The following is an 18,468-nucleotide window of genomic DNA, read 5'->3' on the forward strand; positions in this document are numbered from 1 at the left end:
GGGAAGGGGAACTTTTGCAGACCTGGAAACTGGCAAGCCTGGAAGCACCATACAGAGCATCCCACAGAAGCGAGACCTCCTCCCAGGCCTGCAGACATCCCCCCCGGGCGGGGATTGTGTGACTCTAACTCCTCAGCCGGCGGCCGGAGCTCTGTCGTGGCTAGGCGGCCACTCCATCCATGTTTCATCGGTGTTTGCCAGGAGAAGGTAGAATCCGGCCTCGCGCGAGCCCACGGAATTCAACTAGGCTGTTGGAAAAGGCTCCTGCCTCGGGGGAAAGCTGCCGCCGCCGCCGGAGCCTGAGCGGCGGAGAAATTTAGACATCTCCCCGAAACCTGAATCCTGGCGGAGGAGCTCCTGGTCCGCAAAGGACGAGGAGGGAAGCGAGGCAGACCCGCGCCGGGGCCCCGCAGCCCAGGCGCTGCAGGGCTTGACTTGCGGGCCACCAGCCTCACCCCACTAACAAACTTAACTGGGGACCGCACCGAGCTGCGTGGGGACTGCAGGAAACAGCAAATGCTTGAAAGCGCTTTGTAAGTCGGAAAGCGCTGGCGGCGGGTAGTTACACACGCTAGTGGCGCGTGGCTACTGCACCAGCCCTGGCCGCGAGGGAAAGCCGCGCCCCGGAGCTGGAAGGGAGCAGGAGCAGGGGCGCCTAATCCCAGGGCAGCCCTGATGAGGAGCCAAACAAGACGTAACAGCAACAACGACGACGAGTATCTATACCTACGCTGGGTTGTTCGGTTGTCTGGGACGTTACGTGTGAAAAAGGGCTTCGGCATCCTGCTCCGCAGCGTTTTCCTGACGCCGCCTCAGCAGCGTGGACATGGCCTCCGTTTTACAGATGCGGAAACTGTGCCCGAAGTCACAGGCCATAGGGAGGCCTTTCAGGGTCTTTTAGTATTTGGGGCCGGCAGTGTGGATAGATGAACTAGCATCTCCAAGTTTGGCTTTGGGGTGGTTGGATTACTAAGGGTGGGTGTGTTTTGAAAACCATTAAGCACTATACAGCTGATATGGACTTACAACTACTGTTGCCATGATGATGGAGAAGAACTTCTGGGCAATGCGTAGGAGGCTGATCTGAAGCAATCTTCCTTGAACTCCTGCACCCTTCAGGAGTTGCCAAGTGACCTGCGGTGTGCTCAGCGAGGGGTCCCTTACAGGGGTAGAGACTCCCGGCCTCAACCAGTTTTCAAGTCTCCAGATAAATATGTTTTTTTTAAAAAGAAGAAATGCCAAAACAAGTTGCAAAAAAAATGTGTTATATTGTAAATGGTTACATCATGTAATAAATTAATTTTTTTCTGTAGTTACACATAGAAGTTATTCAACGTAAACTGGGTTGCTCAAATCATTAAAACATTTATAAAAGAAGATTGATTCCCAGGGCCTTGCAAGCAGGGGTGGTCCGGTATGGAGTCCAGGTTAAGTTTAATGATGAACTTCTTTCAAACCTGTTGGGTGTATATGAGGCTATGCCACCTTTGAGGGAAAGGTCAAACGTCCAAATTTGGGGCAATTCGCGGACGTGAGAACTGGCAGGCGGCTCTGCCGCCCCGCACCCCGCCCGGAGCGCTGCTATTACTGTTACTTTTTGATTTGAGGCGGGCAGGGAAAGACAGGCGCCTGGCTTCTGGCCGATCCGGAGCTGACCCGGAATCCGCCGCACAAGCGAATAGCACTTACGGGTTCGTGTTGGAAAGTCAGGTTCAAAGGGAATGCGCAGTAGCTCCGCGAGCGGAGGCATCACTTTGCTTGGAGCCTCTGGCAGAGTGAGCTCGCTCCTGGGCTCATCCTTTCGGGGATCCCCGAGCGGCCAGGAGTGTGCGTGACAAGCTGCCTCCTACCCTCCCCAACCGGTCACTCCACTCTGCCTCCCATAAGCACCCGCGTTTTGCCCCTGAGTGCCCCGCCCACAGGCCGGGCGAGGCCCCGCAGCCCAGCGGTTAGTGCGCCCACGGAGCGGAGAGGCACGGTCTCTGTCTAGGCCTCGCGGTCTTCAGCGAGTGCCTGCATCACGCCTTACTATTGCCGCGATTGCAACAAGAGCTTCTGGCGTGAGAGGGACTTCTGGGAGCTTCTGGAGGCTTCTCGGTGAGTCCTTCGCCTCCCCGGCCTGGCCTGCTTCTGGTCGTCACACTCAGGCCACCCGGCTCAGCAGCGCTCCTGAGACTTGGGCGTGCGGTGCGGCCCTGGAATTCTGGGAGATCCAGGTGAGAGCTTCTCCCTGCAGCCAGCACGTCCGAGGGCGGGAAGTGGTCAAATCCGGCTCAATGGCCTGGCCTCCTAGATGCATTAAGTGATTCTACCTGGGGCCTGAGTCTCCAGGCCGGAGGCAGCTCCGCCGCTGACCTGATGAATCCTAGGCAATTAACTTCTCTCCTCTGCATCTGTATTAAAAAAAAAAAAAAAAGTGTGAGATGCTTCTTAAATCTGAGTAATGTTTGGTGTAATGTTTGGACCCCTGGTTTGGAGTGAAGGTAAAAGACAGTCTATTTTTTTTTTTTTAAGATTTTATTTATTTATTTGAGAGAGAGAGCCCGCAAGAACGGGGGGGGGGGCGGCAAAGAAAGAGAGAGACTCAGACTCGCCGCTGAGCAGGGAACCTGATGCGGATCTCGATCCCAGGACCCTGAGATCAGGACCTGAGCCACCCAGGCGCCCCAAAGCCTTTCTCTTTTAAATAATGAGCCATGCCTTTCCTGAGCAGATTTTGGAGGGAGGTTTGTTTTGCTTTATTTTTTTAAAAGGAGCTGGGTCCCCCATTTGCAGCACCGTACGTCTCTTCAAAGCTATTCTCTCTGGGCCTCCTCTGTCCACTTGCCGAGCCTGGGTGGGCAGCTGTGGTCCTCGGCTTAGACTTCTCCCCACCCACCGCGCTCCGGAGAGGGGAGACCCGAGGCTATTCCTCACTGAGCCCCAGAGAGTCCCCTGTCCTTGGACGGAAAACGCGCTAAGGAAAAAAAAAAAATACCACTAGCGCTTTCTCTCCCATGGTCCACCAAGGGTGGGCAGCATGCTGTAAAACAAGAGCCAGTAAAGCCGATTATTTTAATAAGCTTATTAACATTTTTGAATGGCTCCCCTTGTGCGCGCCAAGGCCTCCCTCCGTGGAGCGGTGGAGCTCTGCGGCCGGGGTTTTTACGCAAGGACAAGCGCGCTGCCGCGCGGGTGCTGCTGCCCTCAGCGCGGGGGGCCCTGCCCGGGCTGGGGCTGCCCGGCGGTGCCCACAATGTTCTCTCAGGACCTCGGTGTCCCCCACTGCTCCATGCTTTGCTGCGCACAGCCCGAGAGTCCGCGGCTGTGGAAGGATGCGGGGCTACCTAGGGTCAGAGGTTGCCAAAGAGCTCCAGTGACCCATTATGGCACAGAAATGTCCCCACCGCTTCGAGGAACCGCCGGTCTGGGGTTTTGTCCCGCTCTACCATGTTTTTGCCCGTGTTTTTGCAATGGTCGTCGATGAAACTGACACTCCTCCCTGAGGATTGAGAAACTGAATAGTAAAATCTCCGCTCGCTCTCGCACAGGTGTTTGAGGTATTCCTGCGGCCGCGGGGCGGCCTGGGTTTGCTCCATCCGCGTCCTAGACCTGGAGCAGGAGTGTCACTAGGGTGACTGACTTCTGGGTATCCCTCCCAGAGGAGGCCCAGGATGCTGCCCTCTGGGGGCACTTGAGCCATTCGCCCTTGCCCTCCACCCCCAACTGTGGGCAAGGAAGCTACATACACATGTAAGGTGGTGACAAAGAGTAGACAGACGTTGGAGGGCACAGGGCAGGTGTGAGGAAAACTGGACTAATGGGAAAACCTAGCCTGCCCAAGTTCCCATGTCCCTTCAAGTCTCAACTTACAGGTCTCAGGCCTTCCCTGTGTCAACCCTCCTGACAAGTTTCAGTTAAAGGTCCCTCCTGAGGCTGTCCCACCTACGTGCTGCAGTGATAAGTAGTATTGGGTTCAGTGCCCTGTCTGGCGTGGTCTGACCTGGCCTTGCAACTTCTGGGAAGACAGGCCCGGAGGGCTTGCCCCCACGGTGGCCCTAAGCACCCAGCACGGAGCCTGTTGCTCTTTGACATTGAATACATACTTGAAGGACTCATGAATGAGGATCAGAATCCTTCAGCTTTGTCCTTGTCTGCCCCCACCACATCCCTCCCTTCAGGCTGGAAGTCCTTATCCACAGGCCTTGTTGCGACGCCAGCAGAGGGCTGGAGGGCCAGCGGGGCTTTCTCAAGCCTCATCAAGGTCTTCTTACCCTGGCCTACTGGGTGCCAGTCCTGGGGAGCTGAGCGGGAAAGCCCCTCATGTCTCGGGGCCAAGCTCTCAGGCCTCAGGCTCAAATTCTTCCTGGTGGCACCTTAGCTTTGAACAAACTTGATAAATCATCTCATCGTCTCATACTTGATCCTGTTAAAATGTGCACAATACCTGAGCAGCTGAGGACTGTAAAAACCGTGGTCCTGAATGAACATTGTGCTTCTGGTGGGAGTTGGGGTAGGGTGGGAGGATGGTCCAATTTGGAAACTGGACAGTGGCTGTGGTGTGGAGAGCATCAGCTGCCCCACAGAGCCCAGAGCCAGGCTTGGTGGATGGGGACACCTTGGAGAGGGTATATGTGGTGGATCCGGTGGTGGGACTGAGCTAAGGGGGCTGGGCCTCAGTGGCCCTGGGCACAACTGCTTCACTATAGGCCTTGAGGTGAACTCGGGGTCCTACCCATCCCCCACCCCATGTGAGCTTATGATGACCACCTAAACACAGTGCTGCTAGTTGGGATAGCTGCTTTGGACCAAGGGCTCAAGGTCTCTGGATTCCCAACTCAGGGCCTCGCACTCACATGTTTTTATTTTTTTATTTTTTTAAGATTTTTTAAAAAATTCATTTGAAAAAGATACAGAGCACAAGAATGGGGAGAGGCAGAGAGAGAGGGATAAGCAGACTCCTGCTGAGCTGGGAGCCCAATTATGGGGCTCGGAGCTCGATCCCAGGACCTGGAGATTATGACCTGAGCCCAAAGGCAGAAACTTAACCATCTGAGACAGCTGGGCACCCCTTCACATGTTTTGAGATGAAAAATTCCTACTGTATAGTGTCTTATGTTTCATGAATGGATACTCCAGCCCATTTTTGTTGAATCTCACTGGCAAGTAGTTCTGGTTCTATGAGTAGCCCCAAAGATGGAGAAGCTGTTGTTGCAGGAGTGCTTAGCTGCAGAAGCTGAACCCAGGAATTCAAGCAGGAGGTCTTTTTTATTCTCCAGGAGGGAAGGCATTAAAAGCTTCCTCCTGAAAAACCCCATGGGAACAGAGCATGGATTTGGAGCCAGACAGTTGATGAAGACCCAAATGAAGTTGCTCTGCTGAAAATATGGAAAGTTACCCCCAGCCCCACAAAGATGGGGTCGTCTAAGAATGGAGTGCTTCCTGAACAGTAAGCACCACGAAATGCTCACAGCCTAATCGATAATATTTTTTTTCTATGTTAAACAAAGACATTTCCCACTTAAAGAAACTTATCTGTGGAAATGGTAAGGGATGGACAAGTGAGAACAGTTAGTCCGCATTGGTAACCTTGGCGGCAACATGTTCTCTGCACTTTTAGCAACTGCAGTTGTGCTTTTAAAATAAATTCAGCATATAGACTTTTAAGGTTTAAAAAAAGTACACCAGCTGCTTTCCAGTTGATTCCTTTTTTAAAAAAAGATTGTAATTATTTTTTTAAAGATTTTATTTATTTGAGAGAGAGAGAGAGAGCATGAGAAGGGGGAGGGTCAGAGGGACAAGCAGACTCCCCACTGAGCAGGGAGCCTGGACTCCAGTCTGGGGCTTGATCCCTGGACTCCGGGATCATGACCTGAGCTGAAGGCAGATGCTTAACCGACTGAGCCACACACGTCCCCCAGGATTTTATTTTTTAAAGTAATCTCTGCACCCAACTTGGGGCTTGAACCTACAATCCCGAGATCAAGAGTCTCATACTGTAGGACTGAGCCAGCCAGGCACCCCTCCAGTTGATTTCTTCTTGCAGTAACTTGCAGAAAAGTTTCTTAAAATAATTATTTTATAAGAGGTGTATTATTTATTTGATTTACACTACTTGTTCTCTGCAGTGCTGCCTAAGGGAAGGCCCTCCCTCACATGCGGGTCCTTGTGTCTGTGGGAGGCTAGTGTCCTGCTTTATGATTCAGTCTGGAGAAGGAGCTGCAGAACACACTTGGAAAGACAGCCACAGGATACATAGGGAGGAGAACTGGGATCTTACCCTTCAGGGGTGTAGGGCCAAGGGGAGACCTCAAAAGAGCTGGGAGGAGAATTATAAACAGGGAGATTTTCTTTTTTAAGAGAAAAATCTTCGTGTGGAACTGTTATCTGACATTCTCTCTTTCCTCTTTCATTCATTTGTCCAAATGTTCAGCGATATGTGTTAGGCTGTTACTCTGAGCGAGGGGTACAGAGGAGAAAGGCCCCACCCTAGTGGCGTTTACCATCTAGTGGGAGACAGGGATAGAAGTGCCAAAAGGAAAACAAAGTAAGTGTGGGTGAGCGCAGGGCAAGGCTGGGGCATCATTTGAGAGGTGGTCAAGGAAGGTCACTGGAATGTTAATTTTTTATGGGGGAGGGGCAGAGGGAGAGAGAGAGAGAGACTCTGACCCAAGCACGCTCTACTCCCAGCTCGGAGCCCAACATGGGGCTCTGGGCTTGATCTCACCACCCTGAGATCTTGACCTGAGCAGAAATCCAGAGTCGGCTGCTTAACCGACTGAGCCACCCAGGAGCCCCACGGATGTTAAATACTTGTAAGAGCATGCTTTTGGTGTGTGCTGATCCGCTAGGGCCGAGTCCCTGCCTGACTCCATCAAAAGGCCTCTCTATTCGTGCCATGTCTCTGCCCTGCCGTGTCCCTTAGTTTAATTCCCTCTCCGAGTCTTCCCTATTCTGAGTGTGCATGGAGGCGGAGAATAGGCCGGGAGCTCCGAGTCCCGGGCGCCCCTGCCCATCCTCCCTTTTGAACAACCCCTCCACCTCCCGGAGGCCTGCGGGAGGGTCCAGCAGGCGCAGCCCCAGGACCCAGATCCCTGGGGCACTGGTGCCAGAGTTCCCGATCCCCAGCGCTGGGAGCTGCTGAAATGCTGAGACGTTTCCGGAGGGGGCTGGGGGCAGCTTCTCCTCCGCCGGCAGCAGCCCTCCAAGTCCCCGCTCTGGTCATCAGTGCTTTATTTAGCGCTTAATCTGTTTCCCTAAGTGCTTTCCTTGAATTCTTTAATTCAGTCCTCCTGGCAGCTCCATCACTATTATCCCGCTTTGGGGATCGACCGTACGCTGCGGCTGTTGCTGGCGGAGATGGGGTTCGAACTAGACTGTCTGGCTCCAAACTCCTCAGCGCTGGCCTCTTTCCGTTCTGTTCCCCACCGCAGAGCCGCGGCCGCGAGGATCCCATTTACGGAGGAGAAGAATGAGGCCCAGGAGGAGTACCCTCTGTCAGGGCCCAGAACTAAATGTTTTACTTCCTTGCACATTTCATCTTCGCCCCTTCTCTGAGAGGCAGGATTCCCCAACCAGGAGCAAGGAGGAGAGGGAACCAGATAAGGGAGGGGTGGTCAGCCGCAGCCTTGTAGGTGGAAACGGCAGCATGGTGTTAAGGCTTTGGAGGCAGAGCAGACTTGGCTCCCACTGCTCCCAGCTTCGAGGCCCTTGGGTGACTTCCCTCACCTCTGACCCCGTTTCCCCTCAGGAAGGAAGTAGAGACAGAGATTTGGTGGGAGACAAAGGGAGGCGATGTGGAGTTGGTGGCTGGTGCAGGGCAGGCTCTCAGAGGGGATGTCCATGGCAGAGCAGAAACCTGCCTCCCTAGGCTCACAATGGTCTTTCCCCATCTGCAGAAGGGGGAGAATTCCCCCCAAACTCCTTACAGGAGAGGTATCAGGGGATAGTAAAGTGCCTTTTCATCTTAGGAGGACTGAGACAGCTGCCTGTAAAGGAAGGTTTCTTACTCCTGGCTCCCTTCACCATTTACCTCTTCTTGGTAACAGTGTGACTCCTGGTGACACCGTGGATCCCTCTGGGCTGGTGGCTGGGGCAGGCCCCCGGAGGCAGGGTGAAGGACTCAGTGACCCTTTTCTTTGGTAGCCTGAGAGGGAAGGGAGTACACGGTCTACCCAAGGCACAGGGGCTGCTCTGAGATTACTTCTCTGCGATTTTCAGAAATTCTGGCTTCTTTTCTTAGGGCCTGATTGGCAAGGGCTTCTCAACTCCCGCCACCAACCAACCCCTCCCAACACACCCAGCAGCGCACATCGCCGGGGGGTCCTAGTGCAAAGCGGGGTGTTCCTGGAACGGAAAGGCATCTCCCAGGTCTGAGGATTTCTAGTGCGTTCCGGTGCCCATATTCGCTCTCATTTAAGCCTCCGGAGAACCCCATGAAGTGGGTGGGATTATCTCTCCTTTACAGACGAGGGAGCGAAGTTCAGGGGGGTCAAGTGACTAGGGCAGGGTCACACAACTTGCAAGTGGTGAGCAGGGCATTTACCCAGGGGGCCTGAGGGACTTCAAAGCTTTCAGCTACTGCCTACGACACCTCCGCGCCCCACTCCCTCTCTTGGGGTGGGGTCTGGGCGGTGGGGAGAGACGGAGGAATCCCATGGGGGGCGACAAAGGAGGTATTAATTCTCTGGGCAGTTTCCTATTAAGAAAACACCCGGCTGTGGCCCGCCTCCTCCCCAGGGCTGCTGCTCGGCCGCCTGAAGGCGAGGCCTGTATATTTGTAGTTTGATTCCGCCCGTCAAGCCTAATTTCTCCCTACAACTTAATGGACTCGGCTTGACATGCGTAATGATTCCTAATCACGAACATTATTTTCGCTAGCGCCGAGACATGTTCCAGTTGTTGTGACAGATCGCGTTTCAGCCATAATGACGGAAAATTACCATTTCTAATTCTCCGGTTTTTGACACCTAAATCCACAGACCATATGTGGCAGCGGGAACTCTGGGCCCCACGGTTCTCCCTCCCCGCCGGGGCAAAGAGATCCTGTGGCTGGTGCTTCCACCCGCGCGCTCAGCCGCGCCCAAAGGGGTGGAGCTGGAGGGGCCCTACGGATGGATCCGTCTTTGCAGGCTCCTCAGTCTTCCGGCCCCTCCCGCCAGCATGAGGTCCCCCAACTCCCAATGACGAACACCGGAACTTGGCAGGGGCCTCAGAGACTGATGCATTTTAGGGACCCACTTTACAAATGGGGACACAGAGGGGCAGAGAGGGGAATGCATCTTGTCCCAGATGTCAGGGCTGGTAGTTGGAGGGTAAGTTTTTCTCAGAGCCGTCTCTGGGGTTCGGAGCCGGGAGACTGTTGCGTGGTGAGGTTCTGTGCCTGAGAAAGGGCGACCTGGCTTGTTCCTTTTTTGCAAGCCTCAAAAACAGTGAGGCACAACTTTCTAGGAACCCTTGTGGTAAGCTTGATGCAGAGGGAGAAGTTGAGGCACAGAGAGGTTAAGATTTGCCCAAGAAGACAGGGCTGGTGGAGTGGGTGTCGAGCCCAGAACCAGCGCTCTTGACCTCTTTCCATGCTGATGCAATTCGCCCTGACCGCTCATATTCAGCGCTCATACCAGCGGGTGCAGATGATTATTCCCACTTTGCGTTGTGGAGAAATTGAGTCCCGGAGGCAGAAAGCTGAAACCAAGATTCTCCTGTCCATGTCTCAGGTGTTGCTCACTGTAGAGGCCCGGGGGACCCCCCCGCCCCCCGCTATCGGCCAACATTCTCCAGTTTGCTTCAAGAGTAGCTTCCCTGGCGCTTCTCCCATCTGCGTTTCAAGCGTGGGTCTGAGGGAGACCCCGAGGATAGAGAAGTGAAGAGATACAGCCCCTCCGCAGGAAGTTCAACAAGAGCAATCGCTCATCGCACAGGCGGGAGGGGCCTGGTACTGACAGTCGCACTTCGTTCTAGGGAGGCACCAAGGTCCGGGGGACGGGAGGAGCGTCCGCTCAGATTGTACTAACCGGGCCTTGGCAGTACGTCACAGAACCTCAGCTCCATTCTTTGTAACACGGGGGTGAAAACACCCACCTACGAAAATGATGGCGAGATTGGTAGAGGCCTCCTGTCCAGGCACTGGGAAGGCGCCAACCTTCGCTGGGGCTGCCTTCTAGCAATCCCGAGAAGCCACTGTGCCGCTTCCGCGGCGGTGGGTAAGGGACGCTGCTATTGCTAAGAAAGGGGGACGCTACTGTTGCTCAGGAACGCAACCCAATGGTGAAAGGAAGCCCTGAGCTTCCCTAGGGGGTGCAGGTGAATCCCAGAGGCTATCTGTCCTCCGCACACGCGTAGTCCTGAGCCAAGGGTGTACGAGGGCCCAGAAGAGGAAGAGCCCAGCTGCTCTCTGCAAAGTCTCCTCTCGGAGGAACCACCTCAGTTTGCGGACACCGCTCCCGTCTAAGCGCCCAGCAGCTGCGTAGACCCAGCAGGGTCAACCAGACGACGTACCCTCTCTGGAGCAACCGGAGAAGAGGAAAAACAAAAACAGCAACAACAAAAAACAACCACCCAACACGCCAAGGTCTGAAAGCGGGGTGCAGTTCTCCTCCACCTTGCCCCATCCCAACCACTGGTGCTCCCGCCCCGGGGCACTTGGCTCCCTGTTGTGTCTACTGCCTGGCGTCTGCCCCCCCCCCCCGCCTCCCGAGGGTCTCATCACAGTGGGCGCCTTCCTCGCCACCACCTAAGTTCCGCTGTGGACCGCACTCCGTCACGGCCGCAGCCTCCTATGTTTCCAACCCAACGACGCCGCAGATGCCCAGGGAGCGAGTGGGAAGAGGACGTGGCCCCGGGGGCACCAACTAGTGTGAATGCTGAAGCAGCTGGCTTCTCTGCCCCACTTGCCCCACGCCGTCCCCCAAAGTCGGCCTTTGCTGATTAAAAAGAAATGTGTTAAGAATGTATTTTTTTAGACACAAATAAATTTGAGGGTTCCCTGGAGAAAGGCTGAAGATGATTAGCTATCAGGACAACTGGGAGCTTTTGTTCCTGCCCCAGGCCAACCTGAAGCCAAAGTGGGTGTTGTCCACTGTGATTTGTGGGTTTTGGTTTCTTATTAAAAGTTAAAGAGTAACAGACCTCCCTCCACCTTCCCGAATGCAAGGCACAAATGGAAGGGTGGTTTTGAAAGCACTTGGTAATCCCCAGAGTATGCAAAGAGCCCTGGGAGGTAGCTGACCCACCCTTACCTATAAAGACGTGCCCAGAGGCTGTAGAGAGCCCCTTGGCCATCCTCTTATTCAAGTTAGAGGCATAACCTGCAAGCCTCACACCTACAAGAGTTGCATCAACTGCTCATTTTACCAATTTAGAGACTGAGACCAAGTTTGGGGGTGGTGGCCCTCCTCTTTCCTTTGGGCTGGTAAAGCTTTAGGTCGGGTAGAGAAACTCTATGAGAGAGGACATCCTTCTAATTAAAAAGGAAAAAGATGGTACATTGTGGTGCAGAAGCTTCTAAGCAAAAGGGATCTTACATTTTCACATCCAGTATAGCATATTTATAGTCAGAGTACCTGGGAGTCGAACCCAACTCTGCCTTTTACTGGTTGTATGGCAGTGGGCCTCAGTTTGCTCATCTGTAAATTGGGGATAGGAGTAGAACCTACTAATAGAGGTTCGTTTAGCATTAAATGGGTTGAAACTTACAATAGTGCCTGGTACATAACAAGTGCTCAGTTCCGGGTGCCTCGAATATGATAAGCAATCAATACACGTTAGCTACTTGCAAAGACACTGTATCTCACATGTGAAGGAATCTCAGGTCTTTGCTTGGATTTAAACAAACAAATAGAGAGGCTACCATTCACTGAGAGCTTAAGGAACCCTGCAAAGAGATGCTGTACGTGTTGCCTAGACCTTGGTGTTTGGAGGGTTGCCTGGAGGTCAGTTTCAGCTCTGCCACTTCCTAGCCAGGCGACCTTAAACCCATAGATACTTAATCTGTGTGTGCCTTGGTTTCTTGTTGTGTAAAGTGATTTTTTATTTTTTATTTTTATTTTTTTGTAAATTGATTTTTTAAAGATAGATGTAAAGCATTTATCTCACTGCCTAACACTCAGTAAGAGGTCAATATTGTTAGCTCTTTATGAACTGCCCTTACAGACCCTTACACTCCTAGTGTGGAGGGAGGTGGCATAATCGTTCAGTGCTCTGGTCACTAACCAGGTGTCATTGCTCAGGGACAAGGACTTTAGAGTGGACCTGAGTTCAAGGCTGACATGACCACTCACAGTTGTGTGGCCTTTGCACCCATCACAGCATCTTTGAGTCAGCTTGCCACCTCTCCAAGAAGGATAATAATTTCCATTTAGCAGCAGAGACTACAGAATTTCCCAATAGGAAGGGCTGTGGAGGCTTGGGTCAGGGGGAAGTTTGTCTTAAAGTTTCTGCCAGAACAAGCAGGCTCTTGACTTAGATTGGATGCTGCGATCCACTGGAAGAGACACTTCGAGGCCATGGTGCTAACTGCCCCTGGCTGCCCAGCCCGCTCTTAGAGAGAAGGATGCTATGCTAATGTTCCTCTTGTAGTGCCTCGGTCTGTGGGTGGGGCAGGCAGGATGGATTCAAGTCTGATTGAGAGGGGCACTTGCTGCTGAGTCCTTCACAAAACGTCCCCGGAAGGGCAGAATTCATCTGTGAATCACGGACTCCTTTTCTGCAGGACAATTGATCAGAAATCCTGATTACTTACTAGATCTTAGGAACCACTTGCAATGTGCCTGCAGGTTTTAAAAGGTCCACAAAGCTTCTGCACCTGTTTTGTAGATTAAGAACTAGAGCAAGTGAAATGTTTGACAGTGTGGCTGGCACACAGTCCTGGAAAAGTGGGAGCCCCTATTATTAAGTCGGATCATAAATGCCTGAAGTCAAAGGGCCTAGGCAGGACATTTGGGGACTTGTTCACAGGAAGGCTCACGGTGCATTTTGAAGCCTTCCCAGGTGAGCCTTTAGAGGCTTGTGGTGCAACTTCTGTCCATGTCACTGAAGGACATCCTGAGGCTGAGAGAATTTTTCCATTGAAATTCCCTAAGATATGAGGCTATCTAGCAACTCATTTCGGAAGAAGTGAAACCGGGGCCTCGGGGCATTTGCTCCAACTCTTGGGCTCCCCAGTGCCCAGCGCTGTTGCTTCAGGAGGTTGGGATAAACTGTGTGGGCAGGGGCACCTGCAGCTCTTTTGGGCCGCTCTGCGTCTGCACCCACGGTTGGTTCTGGGGCACCTCGTCCGCGCCGTGTACCTGGCGCACTGTTGGATCGCCTGGCAAAACCCAGAGCCCTGAGGTATGGGAGAGTGAGCAGGATCTCAGTGCTTTCGGCTTTCCGGTCCCGTTGGGGGGGGGGGCAAGGGTTGGCATCCGCCTGGCTAGCCCCCCAGGGTGCGGGCTCCTCGTGTTCTTCTCCTCTGCATCCCTTCCTTCTGATCCTTATGGAAAGGTGGTTGGTCAAGACTGTTGGGTGTCACACCGCACTCTAAAGTGGGATCATGGGAGTAACAGCTCATGATTTGTCGAGCTTCTCACAGGGGCCAGTCACCCTGACAAACTATGCCCATTCGATAATTTGTCACATCCATTCCACGAGGGACATATTGCTGTCATCCCTGTCTTACAGCTATGAGGACTGAAATACAAAAAGCTGAATTTTTCTCTGGTCCTGTAGTTAACCAAGCAATAGAACCTGGATTTGAACCTTGACAGCTCGTGTCCTTAACGTCGCCTCTACGCTGCTTTCCGCTGGTGTGCCTTGGGCCCAGCACGGTGCCTGACACCTGGTGGTCTTTTCTGAGTATTTGTGGTGAGAGGAAGGCTTTGTTACCCCGGCGTTTTGGAAGATGAGCCGGTGGACAGACTTGCAGAGCTAACCCCTGGCCGGAAGGGGTCTGAGGCCACGCTGGCGTGTGTCTTCTCTGCGTTCCAGGTGGACTCGAGGATGTGGAACAGGGTTCCTAGCTTGATACACCCTTCCTTCAATACCGGGTCCTTCGGTCCCAAGCAGAGCATGAGCTTCTGTGAATTAGGGCTTCTCGGCCTGGCGCGCAGAGGACGCTGATTAAGGCTGATTAAGTTTTATTTCGGAGCGCTCCAATCAGAAGGCCACCCCATTACCACCGACTAACCGTTCACCAATCCCCCCCGCCCCCGCAAACACTGCGCCCTTTCGGGATGCTGGAGGCCGAGGCTCGAGAGTGGGGAGTGTATATGTGTAGGTGTGCGTGTGTTGTGTGTGCCTGCGGTGGGGGGTGCCCAGGGGCTGCAGTGATCCAGTCCCTGTCCCCCTAGCACCGCAGGCAAAACGGGTTAGGCCTGGAATCCGGTCCCAGGGTGATGTCTGCAGCAGCCGCGCGGGTGGGGTGGGACGGTGAAGGGGGTAAGCCCCGCGTGAATGGAGTGGAACCGGCAGAGGGGCGTAGGCCCCGCGCGGGTGGAATGAAATGGGGTAGGCGCCGCAGGCGCAGTTCTAGTTAGGTGGGATGGGGTTGAGGGACGCAGTCCGGGCTCTCACGGAGGTCACCTGGCCCCCTTGCAAAGCCGGTCTTTCCCCTACACCCCAGGGCGATGTTGGGCGAGCCGGCCTCTGCACTCAAGCTGGGCGCTCCTTCCCCGCCCCTGAAACGCCCCAGAACGCCAGCATTCGAACCCCAGCAATCGAGGTTGCGGGAAAGGTGGAGTGGAGTCGGTGCGCAGGAGCGGTAGCGGGAGAGGGGGACCCCCCAAATCCTAGCAGCCCAGTGCTCCGCGGGACAGCGCTCAAGCTGGCACAGCCGCAGCCGCGCAGGGCCGCCGCCCGCATGGGGCTTTGGGCGCCCCCACCCCTCTTTGTGCTGCAGGTCCTTGTGTAAGATGCGGCTGATGGTATCTCTATGGGTTCGAGGCTACAGGCGCTTCCGAAACGAAAACGCTGCGGTTGGTCAGGGCCCAGCAAAGCGCCAATTTCAGCGCGAGTGAAAATTCAGCGGGAGTGTGCTTGGCTTCGGTGGGTGAGGGTGGGGCCCAGGATCCGCACTTTTAGCCCACGGGTGGTCCTGGTGCAAGTGGTTTCAGGGACCTCACACGCAGACGCCGCATGGTGCGGGGCCGGTAGGCTCGTGTAGTGCGGTCCGGCCTGGGCTCGGTCAGCCCGTCCTGGGAGCCACGGTGCCGGGGCACTGGGGACACAGGGACAGCCGGAGATTCAGCAGTTGAGAGTCAGACCTGAGACCAGGACGGTGCATTTAGGCCACTTCTTCCAGCGAGGCCGATCCGCCGCGGAGTCTCAGCCTTAGTGCGCCGTCACCAGCCCCAGTGTCCCCGGTCCCCTTCAGCCTCAGAGTAGTTGTCGCGCGGTGGAATCTCGTGGCGCACGTGGTGCGGGGCCGGGGCAGCCCGGGCGTCCCCAGGTCCCGGCCGGGGAGGGAGCGGCCGCGCGCTGCAGCTTTGCTGCAGCCCCGAACGCTTTGGCGAGCGTCCTGGGCGACAGTCAATCCGGAGATTGTCAGCAGCCGGTGAGTGCGTGGTCGAGTTTTTCCTAAGTCGGGTCTTGCAGCGGCTTGTGCCGAGGGACACGGGCAGACTGGGCCCCGCTGCCGCCGACTCGCGGAGGCCCATTCTCCTCGCGGAGAACAGGAGCGTCGCTTCCTGCCAGCCTGGGCGGGGGTCACGTCAGGCTTCCCAAGCAAGCGGGTTCGCGCCTGGCCTTGCTGCCAGGAGAGCCACCTGCGGAGGCCGCTGGCGAGTGCCGAGCTGAACCCACACCTGGAACGAGCCCCTCCCCAGTTCCCTTCTCAAAGCCCTTTCCTGGCCGCTCTGAAATGAAGCGAGAGGCTCTGCCTCCTCCCTTGGGTACAAGGCAATGAAGTTGTCAGGGATTCACAAGCAAACAGTGTTTGCTCGCCTTTACCTATCCAGGTGAATTATTTGCGGTGACTTCTAATTTCCTTCCCCCAAAGAAAACCATGTCCTCCCATCTTTCCACCTTTTTTTCCCTTTAGCTTAAATGCTTATGAAAAAATTGATGGAAAAACATCTTCAGTGGCCTTTGGGTTCTGCTAGAAAAACAACCAAAACCCAGATCTCACTAGTAATAGTGAAAACCTTAAAATTCAGCTCTTTATCCCATGCTTCCCCAGTTTTCAACTGACAACTCAAACATGTTTGGACTTCAAATGTCAAACTTGATTATTTGGCTGTTTTACAAAGATGACTTGGCTGAGAGATGACAGAAAATGTGAAGTGTTAATTCTGACAGGGGACTCTCCTTTTTTTTTTTTTCTTAAGCCAGCCATGGCCTTGCTGAGTGACCATACTAGCGACTGAAGATTTTTGTCAATATATTGGCAGTTTATAGGGAAAAAATGTAAGGTAGAATATTGAGCTAGTGAAATTCAGTAAGAATACCATTAGAATTTTCCCTTATTCGTCATTCCCCCTTGGTTTCTTTTACGTGGAATTCCATATAAAACACAAACTATTTATATAAAAGTTTGCAGAGTGTTACATTAACCGAAAATACAGGGAATGAAACAATTAGGGAGCGCATATAGGCATATTAATTACCCCACCTTGCACACGCACTATGTTCTACATGGCATTTTTCATTACTACATGAGCTGTTAAATGTATAAAGTAGGTACATTTGTGGGCACATTAACACACTATGAGAACTTGAACTTGTTCATTTCCTGGCTTTTATGGGCCTGGTTGGGCTGTATGGGCTTGCTTTACACAGGCTCACATGCCCTGAACTCCCATTGACTTCTGGCGTCCCCACCTCCATGGACAGAGGGAGGCAAGTAGAAAATGGCCTGGTTAGGTGTAGGCTGGTGAAATCTGTGTTGTCCTGGATGCCTAACAGCTGCCCCTGGGAGAGGAGGAAGCTCTTGGTTCCTCCAGAAACTGGGCCTGGGCACCTTTCTGCAGTCAGTCCTCTCTTTAGAGACCATGTGGCAAGTGCATCATTATATTGGAGGTGGTGTTTGGGGTTTTGTTTTGCCATTGCTTTGCCTTGGCTGTCCTCCCAACTTTACCTTACAGCCAGGAAGCCGAAATTGAAGCTGCCCTGCTCCCTTAACAGGATATCCAGTTCTCTTCTTTAGAGCAAATGAGTGAAATAATTGTCACACCCCCTGCAGACAGTGAGTCACCTGTGGCTTTTATCCTGAGTCTCTCTACCCCTTTATTTGTAATCATAAAACTGAAAATAATTTTCATAAGATAATTAGAGCTCTAGAAATGGGTTGTTCAGTAAAGAACAGGTAGATTGGCATAAAAAATAAATAATCTTGGGTCCTGATAGGTGTTGCAATGTAAGAGAATTAATTTATATTACCTGTATTGAAAAAGCATTGCTTGTGTATGCAAGAGAAGGAAAAAAACAAAAACCAAAAAACTATATACCCCAACTTTCCAACACACACACACACACACACACACACACACACACACACACGTAGTTTTTTAAAAAGCAAGACTCTAGCAAAAAAGGTAGCTTGTTTTAATTTGGAATTAGAATAAAGAACAAGGCTTGAGAATTTCACTTGACAGTGGACAATGGGAAGAAATTTCAAGGTCAGCTTCAAGACAAATCTTGAAATAAATGTTTAAAATACAATTTGGTTTACATGCAAATGACATGAGAAGGGAAACAGCACAATTGTTTTTAAGCTGGCAAAAGGCTTTGAGGAAAAGTGAAAAATGCTATTTGTCACTCTAAGTCCTGTTTACAGAAACAGATAACCAGATATTTTACTACACTTGATCTTAGCCAAAAGGCCGAGAAGCGATTGGATAACCAGATATTTTGGAGGGAAAAACTTGACATTTGTGTATATGTGGAGAGGGGGAGAGGGGGAGGATATTTTAAGAATGATCCAGGTTTTCACGTTTTATCTGGTGGAGATAAGCGGTCTGTGATGGGTCAGTTGAACTCTGAGCTGAGTATTGATAAAGTTTTGATTGACCATTTTAGTCTAAAACTATTCTATTTAATTTTTAAAAATGATCAAGTCGAGCATGGAGATAACTACCATTATGGAGAGCTTCCCAAGGGCTAGGCACTAGGCTTGATGCTTTACAAACATTATTTCATTTCCTTCTTATGAAAATCTTTGATATTATCCCCACTTAACAGAGGAGAAGGTCAAGCCTCGGAGGATATAATTAACTTCCTTACAGTGGTATGGATAGTAAAGAATGAAATGGGCATCAATTGACTTTAAGACCCAAATTTTAGCCACTACTCCCTCCATTGATATGAATAGCCATGTTTCACTGAACAGACATGAATTCACAGAACCTTGTATTTAAAAAAAAAAATGTTTACTAAATTAAATGGTTCAAGTTGAAATGGAAGAATTGGCCATGAACTTAGACTTTGAGAAAAATTACCTGGCTTTCCAGAAGGTGGTCTTATTTGCTAGGCCTAAAATGTTTTACTTTACTGTTCTGTTTTGAAATGTTATTTTTT

General features: G+C 52.4%; 1 long non-coding RNA gene and 1 pseudogene across 3 annotated transcripts in view; one reads left to right on the top strand and one right to left on the bottom strand.

Annotated features, from left to right (window-relative positions):
- Positions 1 to 1,927: 1,927 nt before the first annotated feature.
- Positions 1,928 to 18,468, top strand: part of LOC148109607 (uncharacterized) — a 41,175-nt gene continuing 24,634 nt past the window's right edge. For all 3 annotated transcript variants that reach the window (XR_015725592.1, XR_015725593.1, XR_015725594.1), the window contains exon 1: positions 1,928 to 2,216. This is a non-coding gene — a long non-coding RNA (uncharacterized LOC148109607). The remainder of the gene's footprint in view (positions 2,217 to 18,468) is intronic.
- LOC123775885 (U2 spliceosomal RNA) lies at positions 17,673 to 17,786 on the bottom strand (annotated as a pseudogene).

The sequence above is a fragment of the Ursus americanus genome, chromosome 8 (genome assembly GCF_024610735.1).
Source record: "Ursus americanus isolate L20-20 chromosome 8, mUrsAme1.1.p, whole genome shotgun sequence".
Lineage (NCBI taxonomy): Eukaryota > Metazoa > Chordata > Mammalia > Carnivora > Ursidae > Ursus > Ursus americanus.